The 16859-nt window shown below is 37.1% G+C and overlaps 1 pseudogene; it reads left to right on the top strand.

Annotated features, from left to right (window-relative positions):
* The first annotated feature begins 11631 nt into the window (after positions 1 to 11631).
* LOC134378283 (ras association domain-containing protein 3-like) lies at positions 11632 to 15670 on the top strand (annotated as a pseudogene).
* Positions 15671 to 16859: the final 1189 nt, after the last annotated feature.

The raw sequence follows: 16859 nt of genomic DNA, 5'->3' as shown, positions 1-16859 counted from the left end.
TAGTTTCTTTTCATCATGGCATATGTATACATTGCAAAGACCTTTCTACCCTAAAATCAAACTTTGAAAATATTCTTTCACTAGTAGTATTTTAATTGATAGTATTCCTTCATTAAAGGTGTTAGATTATTACATAATTTGGAAAATCTGGGTTCAAATTCCATTTGCTTACCTACTGTCTGTGTAAATCTGTCAAGCTCTTTTACCTGCCTGTAATCCTGCCGACTGGGCCAATTGTTGAGCTAGGGCTGGGTCTGGAGATTACAGACCCCTCAAACCCATTCACAGACTGGCTCACAAACCCTTCACATGCCAGGCTGGGTCCCCAGACCCCTCACACACCGGGCTTGGTCACCAGACCTCTCACATGCAGGTCTATGAGCTAGGTAACCGGCAAAAAGGCTTTTGGAACTGTAGGTTCGAGAGCATGGTTGCACATGGTGGCCACCTGAGACAGTAGACCCAGCCATGTGGTGGCACCTCCCATGTGCACTAACTCCACCACACAAGACTTGCTTACAAAAAATGCGCCACACCACCCCCAACCGTAAGTAAGGCGAGGGGGCCTGATTTAATTATTCTATTTTCCCAACAAAGTCTCTGCAAATTACTTACCCTTTTTGTGTCTCTTTCCTCATCTATCATATGGGTTTAATAAACATATCCATTTCACATTATCAAGTAAGAAAATATGTGAAAAAGTTGCAAATTGTAAAATACTATACAAATGTTATAAAAATATAAAATCAATTCACCATCTAATAGGTAAGGTTTTCCTCAACATTTGTCTAGAATAAACCCAAAATAGTATTTGTACATAAAATTTTCTTTATTTTCAATTTGTGTACAATTATTTATTTTTTATGTTAATAGCCTATAAAACTCTTAATGCTTCTCTCTCTCTTTTCCCATGTGTTTTGGAAGTCTTTTTGTAAGATGGTTGGTGTTATATACTATGTTTAACTTTTTAATAATGCCAGTTCTCTTCTGCATTTGTGAACACAGCATGTTATTTATTTTTTCTTTTATGAGGTTTTTTTAAAAAATTTTAACATTTACTTGTACACACTTGTTGGGTACACTATGTCATTTCAATACATCATATACTGCATATTGTTTCGTTATACATCATAGCTGCATGTTTTTGTTGAGAAAACCATTATTCAGTTCTTAAAATAAGATTTATAAAAGCATGATTTCTGCCCTGAAGAGACATAAGACTACTGATTCTGTTTAGACTTCTCAGTATTGTTCAGTTAGCTTCTAACATCTCTTTGTTTTGCCTTGTCTGTTTTCCTCCATTTTTCTTTTAGACCTTCTACCTGGCCTTTGTGTCATCTCTCAGTGCCATTTTTCTTCCCCTGTTTGCAGTGGAGCCCTGTTGTAGTGATCGCCTCTTCTTTTTCCCTTCGAGTTACCTTCACATTCTCTAGCATTTCTTCCATTTCTGGAACCTGTCTTTAATAACCAGTTAGTTAGTTTCCTGTACATTCAAAGTATTCTGTTAAACTTTAAATCTCTGTGGCACGTGTTTGTTTGTTAAATTGCATGTTTGTGTGTTCATTTATTTGTCAATCCCTCCAAATGCATAAAACATCACTCTTGATGGCTAAAAGGAATGCAGAGATGATAACTGCCCCAGCCACCAAAGGAGTTTACAATCCACTCCAGTGAGAGAGAAATATGTATAGTGCTTATTAAATTTAGGTTTTGGATTCTTTCCAAGCCCCTTCTGTAACTGCTACTCTTAGTAGAAGATTGAGTGCTTGAGAATCTAGTACAGTTGACCCTTGAAGACCGTGGGATTGAACTGCATGGGTCCACTTATATGTGGATTTTTTCAGTTAATTTATTGGAAATATTTCAGTTAGATATGTCATGAATGCATAACATACTTAATCAAGCAGTTTAGTAGCCTACCTAATAGAAGGCTATTAGGAGTTAAGAAGTTAAGTTTTGGGGGAGTCAAAATTTGTGTGGATTTTTGACTTGTGGGGGATTGGTGCCCCTAATCACCATGTTGTTGAAGGGTCAACTGTAATTATTACCAGATTAAATAAAGTTTTGATTCAGTTTTTAATTTATGGAAGTGCCCTGTTTTTTTAATATAGTTCCTGAATATGACCACTTCTAGTTTGAAGATTCACTTATTGATGAAGAGGTGATTAAGAAGAGTTATTCTGAATCAGTCAATAAAAATATTGGATCACAGCTAGTCTTTGGTCTTGGTTTTACTAAGCTGTTTTTTGGTATAATTTTTGAGAATTTCTCCAGCTTGTTAAAAAATTGCTCCTTCAACTTTTTTTTTTTTTTTTTAAATTAATGGCCGGGTGAACTCAGCATCAAGTTGATAGCGATAGCCATTATTTCCTGATGGCTTAGTTTTCCTGTCAGTTTTGGAACATTTTAGTAGGAATCCAACATTGACCAGGTGGGGTACTGAATTGCTACTCATTTAATGTTTAATTAATTAATGCCAGTGAAGTAATATCTAGTAATGAAGTAATTCCAGTTTTGGGGTTTAATCATTACCAGAAGCAGGGGGCAATCGGCTAGCTCCATTCCCATGGTCTGTGTTTTAGCATCAAGTTGTCTTGCTGCTGATACAACTGAGATGCAGGTGTGATGATTCAACATCTCTCTTATTCCTGGGTTACAGTTTTGTTCTCCTATCTTTTGCATGCGTGTCCCAGTTCGTAGATCTGGGATTATGTTTGTGTTGGTACTCAGTGCCTTCCTCAAATAAATTGTAAATTTTTTAAAAGCAAGAAATAATGTCACATATATCTTTGAATTCCTGTTATGCCTAGTATGGAGCATTGTTTAGTAGGCATTTAAACATATGCCAATAAATGATGATAATGCTTATTTATATTTTATAGAATAGCTGTAAGTTCCTTTGATGGCAGGTGCCAAGTACCACATTCATCTTATTCATATAAAAGTGTGAAAGGTAGTTTTATAGGAAACTTATATTTTAAGTACTTTAGGTCTCTTTCATGTGGTGCATATTGATCAAATGTTTTATTCTCTTTTTGGCCAAGTTATAAATATTTCTTCTTCATTTGTTTATTCAGTTTTTTAAAAATGGAAATTCTTATTAGTTTAAGGTCATTTTCTTTCCTGTCTTTATATATTTCTTCACACATTCCCCCTTTACTCATTTTCTCTCATTTTTAAAAGTCTGATTTTTTTCTCTTTTCATTGTTTGGCATCCTGTACCATTATATATATATTTTTGTTTTGCAATATATTGTTCATAAGGGTGTACTACTACTACTAGCAATATTTTGGAATGTATGTTTAGAAAGTATTTTTCACGTGAATTATTTATTTGTTCCTCACCAATCTTGTGATATGATGGACACTAATATTCCTGTTTTACACTTGAGGAAATTGAAGTACAGAAAAATGAAGTCACCATACTTCAACCAAGGTTTTAACTCTAAAACCTACTCTTTTTCCAGCACACCTTGGTTTTATATCAGATAAGTAAATTGAGAAACTTGCCTCAAATTACAGAATCAAGTCAATGTTTTCTTTAGGTAGAAAGAACTTTTTCCTTGCTCGGATAAACTGGAAGTTAAATTAGAGTAGCCACATATTGTCAGTATGTATGTCTGTGTATGTCTATGTACATGCGTGAGTGTAAATGCCTTTATGTTTTGGAGGAAAAGGTCTAGGTCCATTGTAAAAATTAAAATGAAAGAAGAAAACATGAAGAGACTAAAAATCATTCCTGAATTTCATCACCCAGAGAATATCAAGGTTAATATTTTGCTGAACAATCCATTATAGATCTCTGTATGAATATATGTCCATTGATATTATGCAGTTTTTCGTAAACAGGTTTATTTTCCATGGTATCCTATAATCTGCCTTCCTGTGTCTGAAAATAGAGATCTGCTTTATCAAATTTAATAGCTACGTAGAACTTCATCATATGAACCTACTGTACATACGTCTCACTGCACTTGTATTATTATCTGCTTTGATTAAATTCTTAGTGTCAGTTTTGGGCTTTTGATACATATTGACAGATTGTCTTCTAAAAAGGATACTCATATTTAAGCTTGCATAGTAATTTATAGATCAAAAGGGCTTGTACACACATCATCTTAAGTTAATTTTGAGTTTCTCAGCAGCAATGTTAGATTCAAGAGATGAAAATAAAGCTCACCTAAGGTTCCAGAGCTGTGAAGTGGAAGAGCTGGGACCAAAAATTGGGTTTCTAAGTGAAGTTTAGTGGGTTACCAAGTTGTTTTAGTTGTTTTTTGTTTGTTTGTTTGTTTTTTCCTAGAAGGTGTATAGTTTATGCCCATTTAATTTACTCTGTTCTGCACAGAGGATCATGGGACTGAAAATTTAAATTCTTAATATAGTGAGATTATATAGATATTATTATTTTTTGTGGCTGACTGGTATGGGGATCTGAACCCTTGACCTTGGTGCTACAATGTGGTGCTCTAACCAACTGAGCCAACTGTCCAGACTGTATATAGATATTAATGTTGTGAACTTTCTAGCTTTTAAATATTTGAAACTGAAAAGTTTTTGTGAGTAGTAAATCTTTGGTAAAGATATAAATAAGTTTTTGTGTTACTGTTACTTGTCTATGATTATTTATCTTAAATTGTCAATTTGATAATTATGTTCAAATGATTATGTAAAAATCTGGTCAAAGATTATATATTGACACTCTCACACTGGGCTTGTTCTATAGATATTAATACTCTAACATTAGAATCTACTTTAATTCATGTTAATAGTTTAAATCTTTTAAGATGATTATTTTCCCTATTAATATATATGAGGGTACTTCAAAAAAAAAGTTCATGGAAAGATTTCTATTATCTTTCAATTCCATTTTTCCACAAACTTTTTGAAGTACTCTTGTACAAATAATGATGGCATTATTGTAATCACCTTGTATACTTATTTGGGTACTATGTCCTTGGTCGGGTTGAGTTGGAAGTGTTGATCATTTGGAGTATGTGCTTGAATTATATTGGTTTTTCTATCTTGGGGTATGTCAGAAGTAGTACTTCAGTGAAAAGACTTTTTGGCAGGGGATATTATTTTTTACCAGCCAGTGGTGTTTGATTTTGATTTGAAAGAGGCTAGCTTTATCAACACATATGCTAATGATTTCCTTGCCTTATCCTTTTTGTTTGTAGCCTTGAGAAATTCCAGGAGAGTCTTTTTGTTAGAGAGAAAATACAGTCTTTATATGGAAAACTATGAGTGCTTTTCTTCTTAAAACACAGAAGCTCTTTATCTTTCGATCTGCTAGGTTTACTGATCAACATAGGTATCAGCTTTTCATTCCTTCTCTCCAAAATTATGGGGCAGATCTTTGGAAATCATAAGGGCAAGTGAATGGGACAAACACTTATCTATTTTGCAGAAGTGCTTTATAAATGTGGTTTTTTCTTCAACTGCTCCTCCATGCTATTGCTATACTGGACTTTGAATCTAAGAGAACTTATTTCTAGTGCTACCTGAACCAATAACTAGTTATATAACCTCGTGTAAATCATTTTCCCTTTCTTGGCTCAAGTTCCTTTGGTTAAAGAAAAGCTATAGACTATCCTAAAGCTCTTCGCATTTTAAACATTCTATCATATTCTTGTTTTAGTGCTTCAATTAGACTGTCAGCTCATCAAAGCAAGGATTTCATCTTACTTTTGTAGTTCTCACAGTATATTGCATAGCACATTGTATATGATAATCAAAATTTGTCAACAACCATAATTCTCAAATCTCAACTTTCCAAGAATCAGTCTTCCCATACAGGGATGTCCTGGTCATAGTTCCCTATTTCCAATCATCTGTCTTTGAAGTCAATCAAATAAAAACTAAAGACTTCCAGGGACCTGTATGGCCCTATATGATCTGACTCGAATCCCCTTTATACATTTCTTACCTCACCCTATACCACTCTTTCCCCTTGCTCCTTCAACTACAGCCACACTGACTTTGCTGTCCCTGGAACACGTTAAGTATGTTCCTCCAAGTGTTTGCACTTTTTGTTTACTCTTCCTCAAATGCTCTTCCCCAAGATATCTGTACTACTAATTTCTTTACCTTCTTCAAGTTTTTGGTCATTCTCAATAAGAGCCACTTTGACCAACTTGTTAGAATTAAAACTGCATGCCCCTTTCTCTGGCACTCATAATTAGGTTATATTACCAGTCCTGAGCTAAACACAAGTTCAGGGCTATAGCTGTTGCTTTGCCTCACATGGATTTGTCACCTCTCTTCCTCTGGGTGACAGAGATGCAAAGGATTACTCAAAGCCCATTTCCTCTGAGCAGTGAGACAACCTGAAGGGGTTAACTTCCCAGAACCCTCAAGAGAGAGGCATTCCTCCTTTGGGAAATTAACACTGAGCTGGGGTTCTGTCTCGGTATTTATTCTTCAGGCCAGAAAGTTACGGACAAAGAAAATAGGTGGAGTTATTTTTAAGTATAGTTTAACAACAGAAGCTGGTAACATCAATGAAATAACAAGTGACATTCCATAATGCAATTTGCAAAAGGTTAAGTCAATCCAGCAACAAAAGTTTGTTCTTAGCAAACATTTTCTTCCCCTACAGCAATTTCCTCAGTATTTTTACATAACAATAAAGGAACTTTCTTAACCTATCAATCAGTAGGTTAACCTGCTCTCAAGGACATCTGTCCTTGAGAGCCAGCAACTTTGCTGTGTTACAATTCTATATCCACAACAGAGACTTTAGCCTGGGGAAAGTTTCCTGTCTTTTGCAAACTTGACATTTCTGTATATAATTTTTAAAAGTTAGGTTATACCTGAAACAACAGGGCTTTGGAAACTAGGCCCTGTAAAATACATTTGCTTTTATAAATGTTAGTATACTCCACATATAGTGACTGGCTTTGATGATATAAAATTAAATTTTATAGTACAAAATTTCCCTAAGGTAATGAAATGGAACTATTAATAATATTTTAGCACAAAACATATTCTATTTTAGAAGTAAACATTCTCTTTCTCAGAAATTGGTAGAAGCATTTTTGAGACTCAGTTGTGTTCTATTAGAATGAATTCATGTGCTTTTTCTTTTTCTTTTTTTCTCTGCCTATCTTTTGTTGGTGAAGTGTCTGGATCTTTTCCTATGTTTTCTTTTTTGGGTAGTTTTCTTCCTGAGTTTTGAGAGTTCTTTAATACATCTAGGATATAATAACTTAGTTGGATTTGCAAATTTTTCTCAAAGTCAATGTCTTGTCTTTTCATTCTCTTAATTAACAGTGTCTTTCAGAAGAGTTCTTAGTTTTAATCAGTTTCTCAGTTTTGTTTTCATTTTCATCTAGTTTGCCTTTTGATTTCTTCTTTGATCAATGGGTTATTTAGAAGTGTGCTATTTAGTTTCCAAAAATTGGGGAATTTTCTAATTATCTTTGTTTTATATCTTGATAATATAATTCCAGAGAATATTTGTTGTATGATTTAAATCCTTTTAATCTATTGGGACTTACTTTATTGCCCAGATTTATTTACGTCCTCTTAAATGCCTCAGGTACACTTGTTTTTGTTGTAGGACATAGTTAAACTATTTGGAAACAGTTTAAAATTTGAAGCTGCTTTTAAGCTTTATTAGTTGAGACCAGAGCCACCTTCAGTCTAATGCTGATTTTGCTCAGCTGCACTGGAATTACCTTCTGAGTACTGTACCTGATACCCTGGTTATTATGAGGTTTTTCCACCCTAGGTGGTGTGAACATCAGCTATTCTTGGTCCTGGGATGTTTCCCTTTTTCTTTTGGGAGGCTGATTCTCCAGCCTCCGGTGGTTCCCTCACATGCATGCACTGAACAGCACCCCACTGAAGACTTGGGGGACTGGGAGTGGGATGGTGGGGAACCCTCTCTGCAACGCTCCAGAGCTCTATTTCTGTGCAGCTTCTTCTGGAGTAATCTTCTCTGTCGACTCTAGTTCCAACCTCCCAACCTCCACAATCCATCTTCTCATCCCAGGTAGACCACCCAGTTCTTTCTAGGTTTTTTCCTCCTTGTGCAACATCCCGAAAACTTCAGATTATAAGTTTGAGCAATTGTAAGTCTTACCTTATTTGTTTTCTTCTCTGCCAGGGATCACTGTCCTGTACTCACTGATGTCTGAAAATTGTTTCATGTATTTTTTTTTTTGATTTTTAGTTGTTAAAGAGGGAGGGTAAATCCAGTCTGTTACTTTCTTTTGTCTGGAAACAGATGTCCTGTTTATAGATTGTGAAAGTGCTGCTGTAACGTTTTATACCTGTGGTTAGAGGAAAAGATATGGTAATCACGTGGATGGAGTAAATAATTTTTGGAAATATAGTTACCATAGCAGTTCTGAGGATCTTCTGTCATCTTTCTGCCAAAAAAGTGATTCTGTATCAGCATCTCCCATTTTGTATGTTTTGCAGTTAAAAATCCAAGTCTTCTATGAGAAACTGATCCAGATTAGATCATGGGTTTGGCTTACTAAGCTCTGGCCTGGAGTCAGACTCACCAAGTATAGATGTAGCAATTTAAACTCCACCCTGAGTATAGGCTGCAGCTGCCAGGAAAGAAGGAATTGTGACCTGGGCTGCCACTCCCCATGTGGATTTTATGTTGATATTTTGGTGGTTGAAAGTAAAAAAATTATATGTCGAAATGTGAGAAATAGCACCTTAAACTCAAAATTCAGCATTGTGTCAGAATAATTTGTCATGAAATCTTCTTCAGTTGTTATTAGTTAATCCTCTTTGTCCTGTTATATAACAATGGGTACTCGTGCATGCTAATTGATAGTGGATCAGCAACAGAGAGGAGATGAATTGTAATAAACAGGCATCAGAGAAATTAGTGTAAAATCAGTTGAAAGGGTACGTAAATAGGGAACATAAATTACAGGAAGTTAGGAGGTAGTGGAATCTTGCTTGAAGAAAATGAACTAGGTTATCTGCTTTCCAAGGAAGATCCATACATTATCCCTTTCCTTTCTAATGCAATTTCAGCATAATAATGGGAATTTAACCTTTAGACCTGAGCAATGCATTATTTTCTCACAGACTAGGTGATTGGAAACACAGTTCCCTAAACTAAAGGGAGATGTGTAACTGAACTAAGGCAGAAAGCCAGACCTTTTTTTTTTTTTTTTTTTTTTTTTTTGGTTGAAGCAGAATTCTAAATACTAATTTTTTAATTTACCAATTTTTACCTAATTTGAATCTTGAAGCTTTCCAGCCTTCAATGAATTAGATTCTTGCTATTTCTGTGAATGTCTTTCTTGTGTAGCTAAGGAAAGGCCTGAGAATTAGTAAGAATCATTGCTGCATTCTCATTGTAATGATTAAGTAGGAGAACCTCTCGGTCATACTTACTAGATAGAGGCAAACAAGTTTAATAGAGAATGCAAAAATCTCCTTTTTTTGAGGGAGTTTCATCATGTCTCTCAGGAGGAATATTTCTAGATGGTTGTTTACAGGTTTATAAAAAGAGCTGCTATTCAGTGTTTGTTAGTATGTGTTTGGAGCTGTCTATCGATAGATTGAAAAATCGGGTTCCTGGGGCATACTTTAGATTGCATTAAGAGGTCGGAGTGAAATCTACATTTTTGGAGAAGTTTCCCAGATGATTGTTATGCATCTGAAAGTTTGAAGCCATTGTCTAAAGGAATAGGGCTATGATGGTGTGTAGATCCAACAAACCACTTGGACATGGGGCAGATGGCTGTCCCAATGTTGTATGGGAGACGTTGCTGGTATATTTATATGCTGCCTTATGTAAATGGTTGTAGTAGAGGAACAGTGTCTCTAAAAGGTCCTGTGTATGCAGTTGGAACCACTGGGATAGGGTAGGGCATGGGCAAGTGCTGGTGGTGGCTGAAAGGATGAAAGACAATTTGGACTGAGAAGAGATTTGTATGTACAATTAGACAGTACTGGGGGGTTTTCAAGAGTGGCGGCAACAGATTTTTAATGTTTCACATGAATGCTAGTATTGAGAAATCTCATTTATGAAATAGTTTCAAAGAGACATTCCAAGGAATAGAGGCTTGGGTGTGTACTCAGCAGTCTCAAAAAAGAGGAAGCTGTTTTGAGAAAGAGTGGTATAAATGTGGATAGCAGTCAGAAAAGAAAGGCTATCAGATCAGTGGAGTCTGGAATTTAAAACAGCCATGCTAGTGTAACAGGAATGTAGTATGTACATTTGTAGAGAAAGGTTACAGTAACAAATTTATTAATAATCATATCAGGGATGTTTTCTATGACATGTATAAAATTTATCATTTCAACTGAAAATATAAGAATTGGGAAAATCATTTCATCTCTTTGAGTCTCAAAATGAATAGATTGGATTAGATATCTTTAGTTCCCACTAACTCAAAATTTTTGCTATTCAAATCCAATAAATGTTTTAATCTGCAGCTTATGAACTCTAGAGAGAGGGTTGTTTTACAGTTATTTCAACCTATATTTTCTAGTAAGTAATATCTTTTTAAATTATAAAGTCTAAATACACATTGAAAATTGAATGTCACATAGCTCACACTAAAGTGAGCATGAACTGCTGAGCAGAACTGTAGATCACTAGTTCCAACAAAGGAAATGTGCTCAAAAACTCATGAGAAGTAGCCTTAGAGTAATGATTTTTTTTTCTTAGTGTAATGGTAAAGACTCTGAGGTAATGCTCAACTTGAATTTTTAAATGTTATTTAGTCTTCCTGCCAAAACCCAGGGTATTTTATAAAACTCTTCCTATGCAACTATGTAGCATTCGCAAGCAATAAAAAACACTTGAAGCACATGTATTTTGCAGAGAACATAGTGAACTAGAGCCACTCTACCTCCAATATTTGGGTTGTATTTGGTACTATAATCAAGGAGAAACTAATCAGGATCTAGACATTTAGAAATAATTCAAGATTCTGTACCTTGAATTCTGAACTTTGAGCAAATACTAATAAGAATGGAGAATTTTCCTTATCTAATACGTCAACTTTGATATAAAGAGGTGATTTGTCCTTTTTGTGTTAATGTGGATTTTTATGCTGTTCATCTACAACTATCTTGTGTGTTTTCTCTCCTGTGTCCCTTTTGTTATTGAGGCCAGTCCACTCATCCATTCTTTCATTCATTTACTTGTCAGACATTAATTGAGAGACTACTTTGTTCTAAACACAGTACAAGGTGCTAGAGATATAAGTTTTCTTCTGGTCCTTTTTTTCTTCCTATTTGTTTAAAAATAATCCGTAAAGCTGTTCTTCTAAATCAGTTGTTTTTCTTTCAGGATCGTCCATTCCATTATTTAGTGCTCTGTTCTAAAGAATAAGGGCCAATCTGCTGTTATAAAAACAAAAAACAAACATCCTCCAAATACAGAAGCTTAAATGATTTAGTTTAGAAGCAGGTGGTCTGGCTACAGGGCACTATTCTGTGAAGTTATTCAGGGATCCATGTTTCTTACCTCTTGTTCTGCTATTCTCTAGACTGTTATTCTTATCGGCAGAGTCAAATCTGGGCTACTTTGTCGGAGTTCAAGCCACAGTACATGCAAGAAAAATACTTCAGGCAAGAAATTTCTTCTAAGGCAAGGCAGGGAAAAATTTGATACATCGCTTTCCTTGCTAAGAACTTAGTCACATGGCGGTACTTAGCAATAAGGGAGGTTGGAAAAGTAATCTCTAGTTTTATGATCAAGTGCTGAGGAAGAAGGGGAAAAGAATTTAAGGAGGTCAACAAGCAGTTGGCCACTCATTCCTGTAATAAATTGGCAGCTTGTATGATTTCAGGAGCTTATCCCAGTCCAAGGAGCTTGACCTCTCACACATGCATAGCACTTGATGTTCATTTTGTTGGAAGAAGTGACTGTGATATAGAAATACTTTCAAATGAAAATTTTTTGTTGTAAAGCGTTCTTTTTGAAGTTAAGGTACTCTAAAAAATAGCTAACTTTTCTTCTATATTAATTTAACAATAGTTCAATACTGATATATAAATATATGATACGTATATGTAAGTATAAATATGCATACTTATTGATAGAAATTTGGAAAATAAATACATATATAAGAAAATATAAGTCATAATGCCATATTTTAGAAACTATCATTGTTAACATTTTTTGGTGTTTCCCTTATGTCTTTCCTATGTCAACGGGTGGTCTTTTTTCCCTTCATCTTACTTGTGGCATAATTCATGGATAGAAAATATATTTAATGGTAGACATGATAGACCCAATCAGTTTTGGGTTTTGTACCATTCTGTTAAAGTTTATATTATTTATTTATTTATTATTATTTTTTTTTTTTTAAAGATGACCGGTAAGGGGATCTTAACACTTGACTTGGTGTTGTGAGCACCACGCTCAGCCAGTGAGCAAACCGGCCATCCGTATATGGGATCCGAACCCGGGGCCTTGGTGTTCTCAGCACCACACTCTCCCGAGTGAGCCACGGGCCGGCCCAAAGTTTATATTATTTATATATCATACAGATTTACCCCCAATTAATTTTCTTACAATTGTACTTTTCTATTGTATCAAATGTTTTTAGTTTTGTTAAATTTTTCATACTTTTTTTCTACTGAAGTTGGACTGAAGTATTTAACATATCCTGCCAGTCATTGCTTATCCCCTTTGTTCCAGAGTCTTCAATTTAAATGTTTTTCTTTGCCAGATGTAGATTTTTGCCAGACTTAGATGTGACTTTTAAAAGAGTAGGAATATACTCCTCTAAGCCAGATGTCTGCTATGTATAAGCATTGATTTTTTTTCCCTCTAAGAATAAATTTATTTCTTTTGTTGTTTGTTTGTCATGGCCTCTTGAAGTTCTCAGGCTAATCATCATTATAGATTAAAAAAAAAGCAGGTTCATATTTCTCCTAAAATGTGGTGAATCAATTTATATTACTGTTTGGAGTATGTACTAAGTGATTTATTCTTTAATTTTGAATTCTGTATACAGTGGTCGCACATTCACTAATTGCAATCCATTTGTGGTCTTTGAACTACTTCAGTTATTCTGCAAAGTTTTCCTCATTTTTAAAATTATTAACATAATGTGTTATGGACAATTTTGGAAATAGGAAAAAGATTATTCTTTTCATACCAATAACACAAAAACATTATTTTTGTGCATTACCTTTCAGACTTCAATATAAACTTATTTAATGTGATTGTAATCATATGTAATATAGTTTTCACTTAATATTTTTCAATTTGGTTGTTGCCATGGATGTGAATTATAAGATGATATTTTAAAAACTGCAGTCCTCCCCACAATCATTGTAAATATTCATGAACTCCCCCATAACATACTTGAGAGAATTTTTTACTGTCATCATATAACCAAATTTAAATTTTTCCGTGTTTAACATTTTACAGGGTAAAAAAATTTTACAAATAGTTTTTTTAAGTATTGTTTGATTTATATACTACTTTACTTCCATTTGTGAATTTTAATCAAATACCTGTTCTTGGTTTACTATTTCTCCTTTGTTCAACATTAAATAGCTTGTAAAATAAATAAATATTAAGCCATGTGAAGAGACGTGACCGTTTTCTTTTGACCTCTGCATTTTGACCAGTTTCTTCAGTCATAAATATAATACTAAAGTTTCTAATGAGAAATATCTTATGTAAAACTGCAAATAAAAAAATAATCTATTGTATTTTTTTAAATGCATCCTTTAGTTGGTCAGATTTTTAGATGCAAGAGATTAGAATGTCATAAATAAGCCTTGTATTATTTTAAGAGAATGTATAGAGGAAGGGGTTGTATGTTAGTAAAATACAATTACTGACCCATGTGTGAATTGCTGAGCAAGATTGGTAAAGCATTGAGTTCTAAAAGTTTTCTCCTATCTTCATGTTAACCAATGGAAAGTTTTACCATATGGTCAAATAACATCTTCATCAGGTTCTCCACAGGATACCTTAGTTAATTTTCAGCTGAGTGCTTGACAGGATTTTCTCTTTGGCTGACTGGTTGGAGGAGAGTCTAGACACTGAGAGGCCAGGCTTTCGTGGGGCCTCAGGACATCATTATTGTGCATGTTGGGCAGGAACAGCTTCCTCTGATGTAGGGGCTCCATGCCCAGACAACGAAGACAAAGGCATAGCTTTTGTTCTCAAAGAGGAGCCAATCCAGCTGCTGCACGCTGTGAAAAACCTTTTATGAAAGAGGAAAAAAAAAACTTTCCTGGAAGGTGAAGGGTTAGCAGTTTAACCTCTGACCATAAGATAAGCCAGTAAGTAGGAAAAAGTGTTGGGTAGGGTAGGAGAATAAGAGGAGAAACCTCCATCGAGGTGTCTGTGCTGTGTTTATAAAAACAGGTGAAGCAAGTGACTGTCAGAGATGGATACTTAAGTTCAAATACATGCATATTTCCAAATGTGTCTTCTGATTCAATATTCTTAAACATAAGTGTTTAACTTCCTAATTCGAAGATTGTATATTGCTGACCAATCACACTGTAAATTGAAGAAACAACAGAAGTGTAATGTTTTTCTTTTGCTTTTTCACGAACTTAAGAAACTCTATTATGGACTTCTGGCAAGCTCTGAATATTTACTTTCTGTGAGGATAAAAGCCTCTTGATCCTTTTTCTTCATTGTTTTCCCAAGTTTCCGTATTTACTGTGATTATGTATCTTTACGGAAATAGAGAGATAGGCTAGTGCACGTCTCTGGTACGTATTAAGACTTTCTCCCATTTGGTCTGCGGCATTTGGGTGCCTGTTCTGTTAATACATGGTCTTTGAGTGGTCAGGGAGGAGCGAGCTGCAATCCCAGTGTAAAAAGAAGCTGGAGACGTCCGTCTGATCCTGTATTATCAGCGCTGGGAACTTAGGGGCCGGGACTGCCGGGGTGAGCGGCGGCTGCAGCTGCGGCAGGACTGCCCGCCGGGCTCGGGGCCGCGCCGGGAACCTCGCGGGGCGGGCGGGCGCTTCACCCCCGGCCTCGCCGCCTGCGCCCCGGGGAGGCCGTCCGTGCGCGCCGGGACCAGCAGCACGAGCAGCGGCCATGGCAGCCTGGAGGGGGACGCCGACGACTTCTTCACCGCCAGGACCTCCTTCTTCAGGAGGGCGCTGCAGGGCAAGCCCCGCGCGGGCCAGCAAGATGTGGAGAAAGAGCAGGAAACCCACAGTTACCTCAGCCAAGAGGGAATCGAAGAGAAAGTTCATACATACGATTTAGCAGTCGCCGACAAGTCAAAGATGACCTTGAATTCCAATGGGGTGGACACCGGCTTCCTCACAGTCCAGGTGGAGCTCTGCAAACCTCCACAGACTTCCAGCACCGCTGGAAACTCGCTCCTGGTCGCAGCGGCGGTGAGAACAGCTTCACGTCAGCAGCGCACACTGTCGGGGAAGTGACTGAGGCCCTGCTCAGAAAGTTTCTTGTGACCGAGAGCCCTGCCAAGCCTTGTCACCGGGAAGACCAAGTCTGTGCCTGCGAGCTCTCAGACCGAGAGCATCCGCTCTACCTGCGGTTGGTAGCGGGGCCCAGAACAGACACACGTGGTTCTGTTCTTCGTGAACGTGAAATTGGAGCGTGGGAAGCCCTGAGCCTTCCAGAACCACAGAACTGCGTGCGCATCTGGACAAGGAAGAAGCCGAGCAGCTGCAGAACCTGAAGAAGCGCCGCAGCCTGCAGACAAGCTGGAAGAAGCCCGATTAAAGCGCAGGGCTCCCTGCCAGGAACATTCTGTCCATGTGAATCGGAAGGCACAGAAATCTGGGAACTGCGAGGAATTCGTGAAGGATTTTGTGGGGGGTTGACAAAGAAAGTGAAGAGCACGTTGGAAGAAGGCACGTGCAGAGGTGGCGAGCTCCTGAGGCTGGGGAAGGTAGAGGAGAAGGGCGTGTTTGCTTGTGAGTGAGTTTAAAGCTTGCAGTGTTGAGATGTTAAACCCATTTTAGGGTTGCTTGACTTCCTGGTGGGTAAAATGTGGGAACAGAGCCAAAGAGGTGGAGCCGAACCAAAAGGAGGGGACCCATGAGGTCCGCACCTGACCGGAGAATCAGGCAGGGGATCTTACAAACCGAGACGGAGGTGGGCCTCAGGCAGCTGCATCTGACCTGTTTTCCTCTTGCAGTGGAAGCTACGGAGTGGTGCAGCTTCTCAGTACAGGCAGGGGAATGGCCATTGGCTGACTCCTGTTAAGTGATATATGTAGTTTTTCCCCAGAGGTGGTTTTCAAAGTTGAAAAGGATTTTGGGCGGGGGCAGCTGTTTTCCTTTGACTGTCAGCTAGGATGTTTATCAAGTAAAGGGCTCACAGCACACTTTTGTGACAGTCACTCCCTGTTATTCCTCCCTTTCTTTCCCTTGTCTTCCCTTGCCCTCCCTACTCCCTTCCTTCCCTCTCCTCACTTCTTTTCTTTCTCCTTTTCTTTTATAAGGTGAAGTCTGTTCTTACACAGTGTAGAACATGGATAGTGATTAAAGACCCCATGCTTCCAGATCTTCAGTTTTAAAGGATGACTAGGCTGTGAGTACAAGGCCTCAAGAAAGAAAGTCCACACATCCAGCTGACCACAACAGGGTTTCATTATGAAAATATTATTACAAAACTGCATGTTTAACCAAAGAAATGAGTGTGCAATAGAAGCCTTCCATGAAACTGGTGAACTAACCTCATTTTTTGCAGCAACTTATCTGAGAACAGAGGGAAAGGTGTGCTTTGGTTCCAGAGGGGCCATACAGTCTATTTTTAGTCTAGATAGTTTTTGTTTATAAATTCCCACGAACTTGTTAACACTTTGGTGACACCTAATGGATTCTTTTTGAGATTCCAAGGTGCTTCAGTTCTTTGCCTCTTAAGGGATCTGTGCCTTTTATTGTATTTCTGTTCCTCTCTTGGTGGC

This window comes from Cynocephalus volans, chromosome 5 (genome assembly GCF_027409185.1).
Source record: "Cynocephalus volans isolate mCynVol1 chromosome 5, mCynVol1.pri, whole genome shotgun sequence".
In the NCBI taxonomy this organism is placed as follows: domain Eukaryota; kingdom Metazoa; phylum Chordata; class Mammalia; order Dermoptera; family Cynocephalidae; genus Cynocephalus; species Cynocephalus volans.
The sequence above is the reverse complement of the archived record's forward strand: the minus strand, read 5'-3'. Positions and strand labels throughout refer to the sequence as shown.